This window comes from Pseudophryne corroboree, chromosome 4 (assembly GCF_028390025.1).
Source record: "Pseudophryne corroboree isolate aPseCor3 chromosome 4, aPseCor3.hap2, whole genome shotgun sequence".
NCBI lineage: Eukaryota > Metazoa > Chordata > Amphibia > Anura > Myobatrachidae > Pseudophryne > Pseudophryne corroboree.
The window spans coordinates 282,406,727-282,424,066 of NC_086447.1; the positions used below are offsets into that span (position 1 = coordinate 282,406,727).

The 17,340-nt window shown below is 43.8% G+C and overlaps 1 pseudogene; it reads right to left on the minus strand.

The window, feature by feature from the left end:
* Nucleotides 1–11,018: 11,018 nt before the first annotated feature.
* LOC134912180 (5S ribosomal RNA) lies at nucleotides 11,019–11,138 on the minus strand (annotated as a pseudogene).
* Nucleotides 11,139–17,340: the final 6,202 nt, after the last annotated feature.

Sequence of the window (17,340 nt, forward strand, 5' to 3'; positions counted from 1 at the left end):
TCTAGGAGTGGCACTGCAGTGTCACGCAGGATGGCCCTTCCAAAAAACCCTCCCCAAACAGCACATGACGCAAAGAAAAAAAGAGGCGCAATGAGGTAGCTGTGTGAGTAAGATTAGCGACCCTAGTGGCCGACACAAACACCGGGCCCATCTAGGAGTGGCACTGCAGTGTCACGCAGGATGTCCCTTCCAAAAAACCCTCCCCAAACAGCACATGACGCAAAGAAAAAAAGAGGCTTTTTACTGATATTTGGTGTTTTGGATTTGACATGCTCTGTACTATGACATTGGGCATCGGCCTTGGCAGACGACGTTGCTGGCATTTCATCGTCTCGGCCATGACTAGTGGCAGCAGCTTCAGCACGAGGTGGAAGTGGATCTTGATCTTTCCCTAATTTTGGAACCTCAACATTTTTGTTCTCCATATTTTAATAGGCACAACTAAAAGGCACCTCAGGTAAACAATGGAGATGGATGGATTGGATACTAGTATACAATTATGGACGGGCTGCCGAGTGCCGACACAGAGGTAGCCACAGCCGTGAACTACCGCACTGTACTGTGTCTGCTGCTAATATATAGACTGGTTGATAAAGAGATAGTATACTCGTAACTAGTATGTATGTATAAAGAAAGAAAAAAAAACCACGGTTAGGTGGTATATACAATTATGGACGGGCTGCCGAGTGCCGACACAGAGGTAGCCACAGCCGTGAACTACCGCACTGTACACTGGTTGATAAAGAGATAGTAGTATACTCGTAACAACTAGTATGACACTATGACGACGGTATAAAGAATGAAAAAAAAACCACGGTTAGGTGGTATATATTATAATAATAATACAATTATGGATGGACGGACTGCCTGCCGACTGCCGACACAGAGGTAGCCACAGCCGTGAACTACCGCACTGTACACTGGTTGATAAAGAGATAGTAGTATACTCGTAACAACTAGTATGACACTATGACGACGGTATAAAGAATGAAAAAAAAACCACGGTTAGGTGGTATATATTATAATAATAATACAATTATGGATGGACGGACTGCCTGCCGACTGCCGACACAGAGGTAGCCACAGCCGTGAACTACCGCACTGTACACTGGTTGATAAAGAGATAGTAGTATACTCGTAACAATTAGGATGACACTATGACGGTATAAAGAATGAAAAAAAAACCACGGTTAGGTGGTAGGTATATAATAATAAATAATACAATTCTGGTCGGACGGACTGCCTGCCGTGTGCCGACACAGAGGTAGCCACAGCCGTGAACTACCGCACTGTACACTGGTTGATAAAGAGATAGTAGTATACTCGTAACAATTAGGATGACACTATGACGGTATAAAGAATGAAAAAAAAACCACGGTTAGGTGGTAGGTATATAATAATAAATAATACAATTCTGGTCGGACGGACTGCCTGCCGTGTGCCGACACAGAGGTAGCCACAGCCGTGAACTACCGCACTGTACACTGGTTGATAAAGAGATAGTAGTATACTCGTAACAATTAGGATGACACTATGACGGTATAAAGAATGAAAAAAAAACCACGGTTAGGTGGTAGGTATATAATAATAAATAATACAATTCTGGTCGGACGGACTGCCTGCCGTGTGCCGACACAGAGGTAGCCACAGCCGTGAACTACCGCACTGTACACTGGTTGATAAAGAGATAGTAGTATACTCGTAACAATTAGGATGACACTATGACGGTATAAAGAATGAAAAAAAAACCACGGTTAGGTGGTAGGTATATAATAATAAATAATACAATTCTGGTCGGACGGACTGCCTGCCGTGTGCCGACACAGAGGTAGCCACAGCCGTGAACTACCGCACTGTACACTGGTTGATAAAGAGATAGTAGTATACTCGTAACAATTAGGATGACACTATGACGGTATAAAGAATGAAAAAAAAACCACGGTTAGGTGGTAGGTATATAATAATAAATAATACAATTCTGGTCGGACGGACTGCCTGCCGTGTGCCGACACAGAGGTAGCCACAGCCGTGAACTACCGCACTGTACACTGGTTGATAAAGAGATAGTAGTATACTCGTAACAATTAGGATGACACTATGACGGTATAAAGAATGAAAAAAAAACCACGGTTAGGTGGTAGGTATATAATAATAAATAATACAATTCTGGTCGGACGGACTGCCTGCCGTGTGCCGACACAGAGGTAGCCACAGCCGTGAACTACCGCACTGTACACTGGTTGATAAAGAGATAGTAGTATACTCGTAACAATTAGGATGACACTATGACGGTATAAAGAATGAAAAAAAAACCACGGTTAGGTGGTAGGTATATAATAATAAATAATACAATTCTGGTCGGACGGACTGCCTGCCGTGTGCCGACACAGAGGTAGCCACAGCCGTGAACTACCGCACTGTACACTGGTTGATAAAGAGATAGTAGTATACTCGTAACAATTAGGATGACACTATGACGGTATAAAGAATGAAAAAAAAACCACGGTTAGGTGGTAGGTATATAATAATAAATAATACAATTCTGGTCGGACGGACTGCCTGCCGTGTGCCGACACAGAGGTAGCCACAGCCGTGAACTACCGCACTGTACACTGGTTGATAAAGAGATAGTAGTATACTCGTAACAATTAGGATGACACTATGACGGTATAAAGAATGAAAAAAAAACCACGGTTAGGTGGTAGGTATATAATAATAAATAATACAATTCTGGTCGGACGGACTGCCTGCCGTGTGCCGACACAGAGGTAGCCACAGCCGTGAACTACCGCACTGTACTGTGTCTGCTGCTAATATAGACTGGTTGATATTTAAAGAGATATTAGTAGTATACAACAATACTATACTGGTGGTCAGGCACTGGTCACCACTCCTGCAGCAAAAGTGTGCACTGTTAATTAATATAATTGTACTCCTGGCTCCTGCTAACAACCTGCAGTGCTCCCCAGTCTCCCCCACAATTAATTATAAGCTTTTAATTTATACATTGATGACTGTGCAGCACACTGGGCTGAGCTGAGTGCACACAGACTGAGTCACACTGTGTGACTGACTGTGCTGTGTATCGTTTTTTTTTTCAGGCAGAGAACGGATATAGCAGAGAGAAGTGAACGGATATATTATATTAAATAAAAGTTAACTAGCAACTGCACTGGTCACTGACTGTGGTAAACTAACTCTGTCTGCGACTCTGCACAATCTCTCTCTATCTAATCTATCTATCTCTATTCTAATGGAGAGGACGCCAGACACGTCCTCTCCCTATCAATCTCAATGCACGAGTGAAAATGGCGGCGACGCGCGGCTCCTTATATAGAATCCGAGTCTCGCGATAGAATCCGAGCCTCGCGAGAATCCGACAGCGTCATGATGACGTTCGGGCGCGCTCGGGTTAACCGAGCAAGGCGGGAAGATCCGAGTCGCTCGGACCCGTGGAAAAAAAAGTGAAGTTCGTGCGGGTTCGGATTCAAAGAAACCGAACCCGCTCATCTCTAAAATATATACCTGTAGCAATTCTTCTATTGTCAAAAGAATGTTAGATTATGTAATAAATCTAGTGTAAAGGAATAAAAGTATGAGATGTTACTTGGTGGAATACTGTATGTATATATATATATATATATATATATATACAGTATGGCAATGGGCCATGCAGTGTTTTACTGGTATGACAAGTATGTGTTGACATAATTTTTTTTGTATTTAAAGGCAATATGAGCGCTGTTGTTGATCATTTACTCACATTCACAAACCAAACGAAAAGGTTTAGTAAAGTAGATGCTTAACTGTAGTAAATAAAAAGTTTGCACTATCGTGTTTGCAGTAGTTGTGTAAGGGCTCAGTCCCACTGGTGTCAAAACTATTACCTTTTAATAATAATAACTAGAACAATGAACAAAAAATAGTCTGAAAATGGAAATAATTATTTTCAAAGAGCCATACAGTAGTCCAGGGGCAGATGTACTAAGCCTTGGAGATTATAAAGTGGAGAGAGATAAAGTGTCAGACAATCAGCTCCTACTGTAACTGCCATGTTACAGGTTGTGTTTGAATAAAATGACAGATGCTGGTTGGTACTTTCTCTCCAACGCTTAGTACATCGACACATTAATTTGTTATTCACTTTTGGGTACATTGAGCCTAAATCAGAGATGGACGCAATGCTGATGTTGTACTCAGTGGAGCAATATTTTGATACTGTGCATGGGTCTAAGTCATGCTGCATACTTGCCTTCATGGTTTTGTGAAGGTGGTCACAATGAGGATATATTTGCAAAGTGATTGACAGTCAAGAAGTATTTGTGGGAGGCAACGGGGAAGCTGCGACTCAAATACAGTTGTGTCTGTGACTGTTTTGGGGTGTGCCACAGCTTGCAACTGCAATCCAGTATGCAGTAAACATAGCTCTGGCATCTTATTTCTGACAGCCATGCTGTGTGACAATTGTTGTTTCTCCACAGATGTGCACCTTCATACACTAGCGGCAGATCTCAGATGCCTCGAGTGGGCATTGTAGTATAAAGCTGGTAACAACATTTGCATACAGTATATTTGCACAGCTGCTGTGAATGGAATCACAGCTACAATACAAATGCATTTGTGTACATCTCTGAATCAGGCCTATTTTTAAAGCATAGCGGTTTTTACAAAACTACCTGCTGACCTTCTGATAGCAATGAAAAAAAAATGCTGAACTAACACTAATGAAACGTCAGTAGATACCTGAACTTAGGTAAACAGTGAAAGGTATTGCTGTTGCAATATCATCAGGACTAATGAAAGACTATACAGATTTCAGGAGGCCTTGAGAACTACGGCTAATACAGTAAAAATTCAAACGTTTTGTGACTTAACACTTCAGCGGCATAACTTCCTCCCAGTCGCCCGAGGCAAGTTAGATGATTGCGCCCCCCATGCTTACTCTTCAACTTTGTAAAACAAATTTAATATGGTCCTCACCAACCATCAGTAATTGTTATAATGTGCTTTCCACACATCAGTATTTAATATAATTTCTTTCCACACATCAGTAATCAATAGAGATGTGCGGTGGGCACTTTTCGTGTTTTGGTTGTGGTTCTGGTTCCATGCTCGTGTTTTGGATCTGGATTGGTTTTGCCAAGACCACCCTTTCGTGTTTTGGTTTTAGTTTTGGTTTTGGATCTGGATGATTTTGGGGAAAAAACATAAAAACAGCTAAAATCACATAATTTGGGGGTGATTTTGATCCTACAGTATTATTAACTTCAAAACCATTAATTTCCACTCATTTCCAGTCTATTCTGAACACCTCACACCTCACAATATTGTTTTTAGGCCAAAAGGTTGCACCGAGGTGGCTGGATGACTAAGTTAAGTGACACAAGTGTGCGGCACAAACACCTGGCCCATCTATGAGTGGTACGGCAGTGTCAGACTGGATGGCAGATTTAAAAAATAGGCCCCAAACAGCACATGATGCAAAGAAGAAAAATAAGTGCAATTAGGTAGCTGGATGGCTAAGCTAAGTGACACAAGTGTGCGGCACAAACACCTGGCCCATCTAGGAGTGGCACTGCAGTTGCAGACAGGATGGCACTTAAAAAAACTAAGCCCCAAACAGCACATCATGCAGAGAAGAAAAAGAGGTGCAATGAGGTAGCTGTATGACTAAGCTAAGCGACACAAGTGTGCGGCACAAAAAACAAGGGACGTGCTGGAATTTGCCCAGATGTAATACACGCACAATATTGGTGGCACAGGAGAGAGTACCCCTAAACCACACACACATGGCAAAGCCTGTAAAATTAATTTGGATAATAATAACCATTTTATTAGGAGCTGTTATAATAATATGCAGCATAGGCGATCGTACCCCTATACCACACAGGGCAAAACCTGTAAGAATTATTTGGATAATAATATAAGTAATGAATATAACCCTTTTATTTGGAGTAAATAATATACAGCACAGGACACCACCACTGGATTTATGGCAGCATAAGACAGGACCACTGGACTGGACTTATACGGCAGTACCCCTGGATTTATATGGCAGTACCCTTGGACTTGTACGGCAGTGTCAGACAGGATGGCACTTCAAAAAACTAGTCCCCAAACAGCACATGATTCAAAGAAGAAAAAGAGGTGCAAGATGGAATTGTCCTTGGGCCCTCCCACCCACCCTTAAGTTGTATAAACAGGACATGCACACTTTAGCAAACCAATCATTTCAGGTAAAATAAAGCCAATTTGTGAAAGGGCATCCAAATTGACTCTTTTTCCTGCCAGTATACATACGGACTATCTGACATGCCTACTTGGATGCTGTCACTCATATAATCCTCCACCATTCTTTCAATGCTGACAGAATCATATGCAGTGACAGTAGACATGTCAGTAATCATTGGCAGGACCTTCATTCCGGACCAGATGTCAGCATTCGCTCCTGACTGCCCTGCATCACCGCCAGCGGGTGGGCTAGGAATTCTTATCCTTTTCCTCACAGTCCCAGTTGCGGGAGAAAATTAAGGAGGAGCTGTTGATGGGTCACGTTCCACTTGAGTTGACAATTTTCTCACCAGCAGGACTTTGAACCTCTGCAGACTTGTGTCTGCCAGAAAGAGAGATACAATGTAGGCTTTAAACCTAGGATCGAGTACGGTGGCCAAAATATAGTGCTCTGATTTCAACAGATTGACCACCCTTGAATCCTGGCAAAGCGAATGAAGGGCTCAATCCACAAGTCCCACAAACTTAGCTGAATCGCTCCATCTTAGCTCCTCTTTCATTTTCTCCAGCTGCTTCTGCAAAAGCCTGATGATGGGAATGAACGGACTCAAGCTGGCACTATCTGAACTGACTTCACGTGTGGCAAGTTTGAAGGGTTGGAGAACCTTGCACAAGACGGAAATCATTCTCCACTGCGCTTTTGTCAGGTGCATTCCCCCTCCTTTGCCTATATCGTAGGTGGATGTATAGGCTTGAATGGCTTTTTGCTGCTCCTCCATCTTCTGAAGCATAAAGAGTATTGAATTCCACCTCATTACCACCTCTTGCTTCAGGTGATGGAAGGGCAGGTTCAGGAGTGTTCGCTGGCGCTAAAGTCTTCGGCACGTGGTGGCTGAATGTCGAAAGTGTCCCGAAATTTTTTGGGCCACCGACAGCATCTCCTGCATGCCCCTGTCATTTTAAAAAAAATTCTGCACCACCAAATGAATTGTATGTGCAAAACATGGGACGTACTGGAATTTGCCCAGCTGTAATACATCCACAATATTGGTGGTGTTGTCCGATATCACAAATCCCCAGGAGAGTCTAAGTGGGGTAAGCCATTGTGCGATGATGTCCCTCAGTTTCTGTAAGAGGTTTTCAGTGGTGTGCCTCTTATGGAAAGCGGTGGTACATAGCGTAGCCTGCCTAGGAATGTGTTGGCGTTTGCGAGATGCGGCTACTGGTACCGCTGCTGTTGTTGCTGCGGGAGGCAATACATCTACCCAGTGAGCTGTCACAGTCATATAGTCCTTAGCCTGTCCTGTTCCACTTGTCCTCATGTCCGTGGTTAAGTGGAAAGTGGGTACAACTGCATTTTTTAGGACACTGAGGACACTTTTTCTGACATCTCTGTACATTCTCAGTATTGCTTGCCTAGGGAAGTGGGCATTATCACATCAGTATCATTCTCAGTATAGCCTGCCTAGTGAAGTGGTACCTAGATGGAATTTGGTACCGGGGGGACACTACCTCCATCAATTCTCTAAGTCCCACTGAACTAATGGCTAATACAGGAGGCACCTCTAACACCAACCTAGCTGTGCTGTCAAGGCCTCAGTTATACACTTTGCAACAGGATGACTTCTGTCATATTTCATCTTCCTCATAAAGGACTGTTGGACAGTCAATTGCTTACTGGAAGTAGTACAAGTGGTCTTCCGAATTCCCCTCTGGGATGACGATCGACTCCCAGCAGCAGCAACAACAGCAGCGGCAGTCTTGCCAGTGACATGGACTGCAGGACTACTGAAGTTCCTGACTAAGGAGGAAGTTGACATTGAGGGAGTTGGTGGTGTGGCTTGCAGGAGCTTGGGTACAGGAGGAAGAAGGGATTTAGGTGTCAGTGGACTGCTTACACTCTTACCCAAAGTTTCACAACTTGACACTGACTTCTGATGAATGCGCAGGATGTTCCTAGGTGGTTAACATCTTTACCCCTACTTATTACAGATTGTCAGAGGCAACACACGGCTTGATACCTGTTGTCCAGATTTGTGGAGTAAAAATTCTACACCGAAGAAGTGGCTTTTTTGGTATTTTGCCCAGGCATCACAATGGGCTTATTCATCCCACAGACAACAGGTGTCTCCCCCGGTGCCTGATTTAAACAAACCACATCACCATCAGAATCCTCATCATCAACTTCCTCCTCAGCACCAGCAACACCCATATCCTCATCCTTGTGTAGTTCAACAGTGACATCTTCAATTTAATTATATGAAACTGGACTGTGGGTGCTACTTCCAGCATTTGCAGGGGGTGTGCAAATGGTGAAAGGAGCCACCTCTTCCCATCCAGTGTTGGGAAGGTCAGGCATCGCAACCACAGACACACTTGGACTCTCCTTGGGGATTAGTGATACCATCTTAGAATGCACAGTTCTTTGCTGTGCTTTGCCAGCTTAGCTCTTATAATTTTTCTAGCAGGAGGATGAGGGCTTCCATCATCATGTGAAGCTGAACCACTAGTCATAAACATAGGCCAGGGCCTTAGCTGTTCCTTGCCACTCCGTGTCGTAAATGGCATATTGGCAAGTTTACGTTCCTCTTCAGACCATTTCAATTAATTTTTTGGGGTCTTCATTACTGAACTTTGGCTTTTTGGATTATACATGCCCTCTACTATCACATTGGGCATCGGCCTTGGCAGACAACATTAATGGCATTTCATCATGTGTCATGACTAGTGGCAGCAGCTTCAGCACTAGGAGGAAGTTGTTCTTGACCTTTCCCTATTTTATCCTCTAAATTTTTGTTCTCCACTATTTCTCTGTAGTTATATAACAATATGCGGTACAGGAGAGCGTACTCCTACACCCCACAGGGCAAACCCTGTGAAAATTATTTGGATTAAATATTAATAACCTCTTTATTTGGAGTAAATCATTTACAGCACAGGACAGCAATACTGAACTTATATGGCAGCACCACTGGACTGGAATAATGCGGCAGTACCACTTTAATTATACAGCAGTATAACTGTAATTATACGGCAGTATCGCTGGACTTAAATGCCAGTACCACTTGAATTATATGGAAGTATCACTGGAATTATACGGCAGTACCACTGGACTTATAGGGCAGTACCACTGGACTGGATTTATATGGCAGTATCACTGGACTTATACGCCAGTACCACTGGAATTATATGACCGTATCACTGGAATTATATGGCAGTATCACTGAATTGGATTTATACGCCAGTACCACTAGATTTATACGGCAGTACCACTGGACAAATATGGCAGTATCACTGGACTGGATTTATACACCAGTACCACTGGACATATACGGCAGTACCACTGGACATATACGGCAGTATCACTGGTCATATATGGCCATATCGCTAGATTTATATGGCAGTACCGCTGGTCATATATGGCAGTATAACTGGACATATATGGCAGTATCAGTGGACTGGATTTATACGCCAGTACCACAGGACATATTCAGCAGTACCACTGGACATATACGGCAGTATCACTGGAATTATATGGCAGTACCACTAGACATACTGTATACGGCAGTATCATTGGATTGGATTTATACACCAGTACCACTGGAATAATATGTTAGTATCACTGGATTTATATGGCAGTACCACTGGATATATAGGGCAGTATCACTGGACTGGATTTATACGTCAGTACCACTGGCTTTATATGGCTTGACCACTGGAATTATACAACAGTATTACTGGAATTATATGACAGTACCACTGAACGTATATGGCAGTATCACTGTACTGGATTTATAAGTCAATACCGCTGGAATTATATGTCAGTACCACTGGAATTATATGAACATAGGAAAGAAAAGAAAGTAGAAGACTCTTGTTAGGGAGCACTCTAATACAGACAGACTGGTGTGGTCAAATACCAATAACTGGATAAAAATAAAATGCTTTAATAATTTCTCATTAAAATATTAATAAGGAGTTCAATAATGCCAATATGTGTTAATAACACTGCGAAAATATATAGAGAAAAAAATATATAAATATATACAATTTATAGCACAAATACTATCATGTAGGCCGAAGTGGGTATATCTGTGGTCACATATTGGTGGTCTTTCCGAGTTGATCGCTTGCTAGTTTTTAGCAGCCGTGCAAACGCTAAGCCGCCACCCTCTGGGAGTGTATTTTAGCTTAGCAGAAGTGCGAACGAAAGGATCGCAGAGCGGCTACAAAAAAAATTGTGCAGTTTCATAGTAGCTCCAGACCTACTCAGCCCTTGCGATCACTTCAGACTGTTCAGTTCCTGTTTTGACATCACAAACATGCCCTGCGTTCTCCCAGCCAGATCTGTGTTTTTCCTGGCACGCCTGCGTTTTTTCAAACACTCCCTGAAAATGGTCAGTTGACTCCCAGATACTCCCACTTCACGTCAATCACTCTGCGGCCAGCATTGCGACTGAAAAGCTTCGCTAGACCTTGTGTGAAACTACATTGGCCGTTGTGAAAGTACTTCGCATGTGCGCATTGTGCCGCATACGCATGCACAGAAGTGCCAGGTTTTTTTTTTTGCTTCATCGCTGCGCAGCAAACATTTTTATCTAGCGATCAACTCGGAATGACCCCCATTGATCACAATGTGGTTATAATCTTATACTGTGAGGAGTATAACCATCATTTTGTGCTGCCTAGATCCCAAATGGAAAGATTTTTGCAGATAGCTGAATCTTAGGTCACAACCGAGATACCAAGGAATGCTTATTAGTAGTGACAAATCAAAAGGCGGCAATGACTTGCAGTACCTGGGTGTTCCGAGGAGGTCTCCCATCCAAGTACTGACCCGGCCCTCCACTGCTTGGCTTCCAAGATCAGATGAGATTGGGCATCTCCAGTGGGGTATGTCTGAAGATTTTATGCTTGCTTGTGTTGTCACTGTTATCTGATATACGGATGAGCATAAGGGTTAATAAGTGCTCACAGTGAGTATAGCTTATATGAACCACATGTATGAGTGCTGAGAGAGATGGTTATTTGATATGTGGAAAAAATTTTTTATCAAATTAAATACCACAGCATGAAATTTGTACTCAATAACCACTCTTAGGATACCCACTAAGAAAAGATGGTTAGTCCGCTATTGAGAATAAGCAGTGAGTTGGATATCAGTGTCTATGTGAACTGCAATATTTGACTCTTCCTTGACCTCACCTGTATCACGGATACTACCCCACAATGTGGGACAGATACCAGGTACAAATTGAAAAAAAGAGGTGAGGTATAGTTTCAGAGGGAGATACAGTTGTCTGTATTGTAATAAACACAAGTGTGTCCTATTAATTCAAATATTAAAGGACTATTTGTGTCATCCCAACATTAGTATGGAGATGACAGTTTGTCAAACCAGAAAGAGATGCCTGTCAGCATGTATTGTCAAATCACTTAATTCCTTATCAGACAAGGTAACATTACCTGTCCAAAGAATGCCACAATCATTCTAGCATTGGTGGAATTATACGCAAATATCACTGGAATTGAAATGCAGTACCACTGGAATTATACGGCAGTATATGGACATATACAGCAGTATCACTGGACTGGATTTATATGCCAGTACCACTGGAATTATACACTAGTACCAGTGGAATTATACGGCAGTATCACTGGAATTATATGGCAGTACCACTGGACATTTACGGCAGTATCACTGGACATATACGGCAGTATCACTGGACTGGATTTATACAGCAGTACCACTGGAATTATATGGCAGTACCACTGGACATATATGGCAGTATCATTGGATTTATACGGTAGTACTGCTTGACATATACTGCAGTACCACTGGACATATACGGCAGTATCACTGGACATATACGGCAGTAAAATTGGACATATACAGCAGCACAGGGACACAACCACTGGACTGATGCAGGATAACACAGCACCACTGCAATCGATTGGACTTATACAGCAGCACTGAACATATGGCAGCAGAGGACACCGCCACTGTGACTGGACTGATTCAGCACAAGACACTACCACTGTACTGATGCAGTACAACACATCACAACTGCAATGGACAGGACTTATACAGCAGCACTGGACATATGGCAGCAGAAGACACCACCACTGTAACTGGACTGATGCAGCACATCACAGCACCACTGGACTGGACTTATACAGTAGCACTGGACATATGGCAGCAGAGCATACCACCACTGTGACTGGACTGATGCAGCACAAGACACTACCACTGAACTGATGCAGGACACTGAGGATGGAGACATGTCCTCTCTCTTCACTCTCCAATGCAGGAGTGAAAATGGCGGCGACGTGCGCCTCCTTATATGGAATCCAAACCCCGCAAGAATCCGACAGTGGGATGATGACTTTTTGCCTCATTCTGATTTCCGAGTCAGGCAGGAAACCTAAGCCGGACTCAGATCCGGGCTTGGGTAGTGAAGTTCAGGGGGGTTTTGGTTCTCAGGGAACCCAATCCACTTATCTCTATTAATTAATATAATGTGCCCTTACCACCCATCAGTAATTATATTTCCTCCCATTGGCTCTTTCTTTTCTTGTTCTACACATCCCCCCTACCTGCTGTATGTTCAGTAATGTACATACTCAGGTCCCTCCTCACCGTGCCTATTAGTAACTACCTACTTTAAAGTAGAGATGAGCAGGTTCGGTTCTCAGAGAACCGAACCCCCCATATTTCACGTTCCAAGCCCGGATCCGAGTCCGGCTCGGGACTTCCCGCCAGACTTGGATCCCAGAATTAGGCAAAACGTCATCATCCTGCTGTCGGATTATTGCGGGTTTTGGATTCCACATAAACAGTCATTTTCACTCTGGACTTGGAGAGTGAGGGAGACAGTCCTCTGTCTCTCTCTGTGGGTGGTGACGTCAGGTGGGGTCAGCGTTTGCTCTCTAGGAGTGCTGTTAGGGGTGCTATCCTGTCACTGTGCTGTTAGGGGTGCTGTCCTGGCTGTCACTGGTGTTTCATGTGCTGTTAGGGGTGCTGCAGATGTACATGGGTGTTGCTGTCCTGGCTGTTACTGTGCTGTACAGGGGCACTGTCCTCCTGTATGCAGTGAAAATACAGGGGTACTGGCCCTGTCTTGTATGCTGTAAAAATTCAGAGGTGCAGTGAAAATAAATGTACAAGGGCCCTTTCTTGCATGCTGTGAAAAATCAGGTGTGAATTGTAAATAGATGTAAACTGGCCCTGTCTTATATGCTGTAAAAGTTCAGGGGTGCAGTAAAAATAAATGCACACTGGTCCTGTCTTGTATGCTGTAAAAATTCAGGGGTGCAGTGAAAATAGATGTACACTGGCCCTCTCATATATGCTGTAAAAATTCAGGGCTGCAGTGAAAATAAATGTACACTGGCCCTGTCTTGTATGCTGTAAAAAATCAGGAGTGCAGAGAAAATAAATGTACACTGGCCCTGTCTTTTAGACTGTAAAAATTCTGGGGTGCAGTGAAAAGAAATGTATATTGGCCCTGTCTTGTATGCTGTAAAACGTCAGACATGCAGTAAAAATAAAGGGATGCTGGCCATTTTTTGTATGCTGTAAAATTACAGGGGTGTTGTGAATATAGAGGGGTGCTGCCTATCTGGTGTATAAGTCCAGAGGTGCTGCCGTATAATTCCAAGGGTGCTGCTGTACTTGATCCTAGGATTAAATTAAAGCCTATAGTAGAATATGAAACAAGCTTCAACATCACAAACAGATTTGTGAAAATATACAGCCGCAAAGGTGGACATGGAAATTGCAATTTTAACAAAGTGTTTTCCAATGAGACCACATTTGTGGCCAAAGTCAGTCAGACTCAGAAGAGAGATAATCATAATCTAGCACAGCAGCCGGAGAAAACTAGATTTTCCAAACACACATATGTCTATATGTCTGCCATATAATTCCAGGAGTGCCCTGTCTGAACCCACTCATCTGCATCTTCTGGTGTGCAGTAGCGGCTCTTGCAAGGGGCCAGCAGGCTTTTTGCCCTGGGCGCCGAGGGTGCCTCCGCCATGGCAAGAGCCGCTACTGGTGCCGTGTGGTGCGCATGACATCATCATGCACCGCATAGCATTGTGGGAGTGGCCAGAGATGCTAGAGGTCATAATTGACCTCTAGTGTCTGTGCCATGCTATGGGAGAGACGTCATGATCCGAGGAGTAGCGCCGGCGGCCAGAGACGGAGGGCAGCAGCAGTCGGGAAGCAGGAGCAGGGCTGGTGAGTATCTATTTATTTGTTTATTTTTTTTTTGGTAAGCAGCGCTACTAGGGGCATAAATACAGGGGCACAGCTACAGGGGGCACAACTTCAGGGAGCAAAACTACTGGGGGCACAGCTAGAGGGGGCAGAGCTACAGGGGGCACAACTACTAAGGGCACAGTACTGGGGGCAAAACTACTGGGGGCACAGCTACTGAGGGCACAGCTACAGGGGGCACAGCTACAGGGGGCACAACTACTGGGGGCAAAACTACTGGGGGCACAACTACTGAGGGCACAACTACTGAGGGCACAGTACTGGGGGCAAAACTACTGGGGGCACAGCTACTGAGGACACAGCTACAGGGGCACAATGACTGAGGGCACAGCGACAGGGTGCAAAACTACTGGGGGCAAAACTAATGGGGGCACAACTACTGAGGGCACAGTACTGGGGCAAAACTACTGGAGGCACAACTACTGAGGGCACAGCTACAGAGGGCACAGCTACAGGGGAAAAAACTACTGGGGACACAGCTACTGAGGGCACAGCTACAGGGGCACAACTCTATAGGGGGCAAAACTATAGGGGGCACCGCTACAGGGGACATAACTGTGATTACGCCCCTTCCTTATGAAGCCATGTCCCACATTTTGGGATTATTTATTTACAAAATGCACATTTGTTGTACAGGGTTGTTTTCCTAAAGGCTGCGTAGGGTTATCACAAGACCTTGCGATATTAGAAGAACAGAGTTTCAGTGATCTTGCATTGCATCAGCTTTCCATTGCACTGCAGCACTAGAGGGCCCGGATCTCCTGTGAGGCACAAACCATTACTGAATAAGGCCCAGTATGGAGACTCATGGTGGTTTACAGCCAGGAAAATGTCTGGCTTGCCAGACTGAGGCATGCTGTGGGCACAGAGGTTAGCATTGCTTCCTCCCACAGTCCTACTTATATTATGAAATGAGTTTTGACTGTAGAGTGGTAAGCTCCACTAGGGTAGGGGCTCAATAACAAAAAAAATCACTTCACTGTCATGCTTAGCAGTTTATCAAACCCACCCAAACTCAACTTGCCCCATGTGGGGCTGCTGTGGGGGTAGGGGGGGGGCTCAGGAGGGGCAGCTAAAACATCTAAGGGGCTGCTTTATTTAAAAATAAAAAATGAATAAAATAAACAAGACACACAGGTATGCTCACATGCGTGTAACTGGGACACACAGGTATGCTCACATGCGTGTAAGTGGGAGGTATTAAAAACAAAAATAAGGCATCTGCCACAAAATATGTAAATAAAAATGCAATAAAGAAATAGAAAAAAAGAAACCCACAATATTTTCACAAAATAAGTCTCCAGACTCTGTGGAGGGGAAAATATAAAGTCTTGATCCTGTGGTATACACCAGTTTATTTGCATCCCATCAGTAAATCCGAGATTATCTTAATCCCTGAAAATGGAGAAGGGGGTTCAAATTCAGAGGCTTTGGCCCCTAGCTTTTCAGTTTGTCCAGTAATGTGGTAATTAATTGCTTGGTTGAAGTCCTTTCCATTCCACACCAATATATGAGTTGAGGTGAAAGCCTGTGTGTTGTTCCTGATTGCGTGTGCCTCTCAAAATTTTGAATCACCTTCTTGACACTGTCATCTTCCTCTTGCCTCTTCTCATAATGTGAAAAGTCATCAAAGCAGGAGGTGGTATGTTGTAGCTAGCTATGATTTGGAGAACTTCTAGAGCTTTTCCAGGGGGACCACCTGTTACTGAAATTATGGGTTTATTAAACTGTGCATGTCCTGTTTAAACAGCATAACGGTGGGTGGGAGAGCCCAAGGATAATTCCATCTTGCACCTCTTTTTTTTTCTTTGCGTAATGTACTCTTTGGGGCCTAGTTTTTAAAACTGCCATCCTGTCTGCTACTGAAGTACCACTGCTAGATGGACCAGCTGTTTGTGCCAAAAATAATATTGTGAGGTGTTCAGGATAGACTGGAAATTAGTGGAAATGAATGTTATTGAGGTTAATTATACTGTAGGATCAAAATTACCCCCAAATTCTGTGATTTTAGCTGATTTTATGTTTTTTCTAAATAATCCAGTTTCAAAACCAAAACCCGAAAGGGTGGTTTTGGGAAAACCAATTCAGATCCAAAACACGAACGGAGATCCAGATCCAAAACCAAAACACAAAACACAAAAAGTGTCCGCTGCACATCTCTACTTTTAAGTGCTCCAGATACCACCTCCATGAGTAATTGCCATGTCTACCCTCCATTTTATGTAAATGCTGCTCTTCTTTCTCCTCGTGGCATCCATGACAGGCAGCGTTGCCTAATCATATATTACTGTGCATCAGCGATGCTGCCAGGTGACACTTTGGGGAGGAGAAATACAGATGAAAGGCAGAGATGTCACCCTGGTCCCTGCAATTTAGATTTCAGTTTGAACACAACCCACGCAAATCTAACTCTCTCTGCACATGTTACATTTGCCCCACCTGCACTGCACATGGGGGGTCATTCCGAGTTGTTCGCTCGCAAGCGGATTTTAGCAGATTTGCTCATGCTAAGCCGCCGCCTACTGGGAGTGAATCTTAGCATCTTAAAATTGCGAACGATGTATTCGCAATATTGCGATTACACACCTCGTAGCAGTTTCTGAGTAGCTTCAGACTTACTCGGCATCTGCGATCATTTCAGTGCTTGTCGTTCCTGGTTTGACGTCACAAACACTCCCCCGTTTCTCCGGCCACTCCTGCGTTTTTTCCGGAAACGGTAGCGTTTTTTCCCACACGCCCATAAAATGGCCTGTTTCCGCCCAGTAACACCCATTTCCTGTCAATCACATTACGATCGCCAGAACGATGAAAAAGCCGTGAGTAAAAAT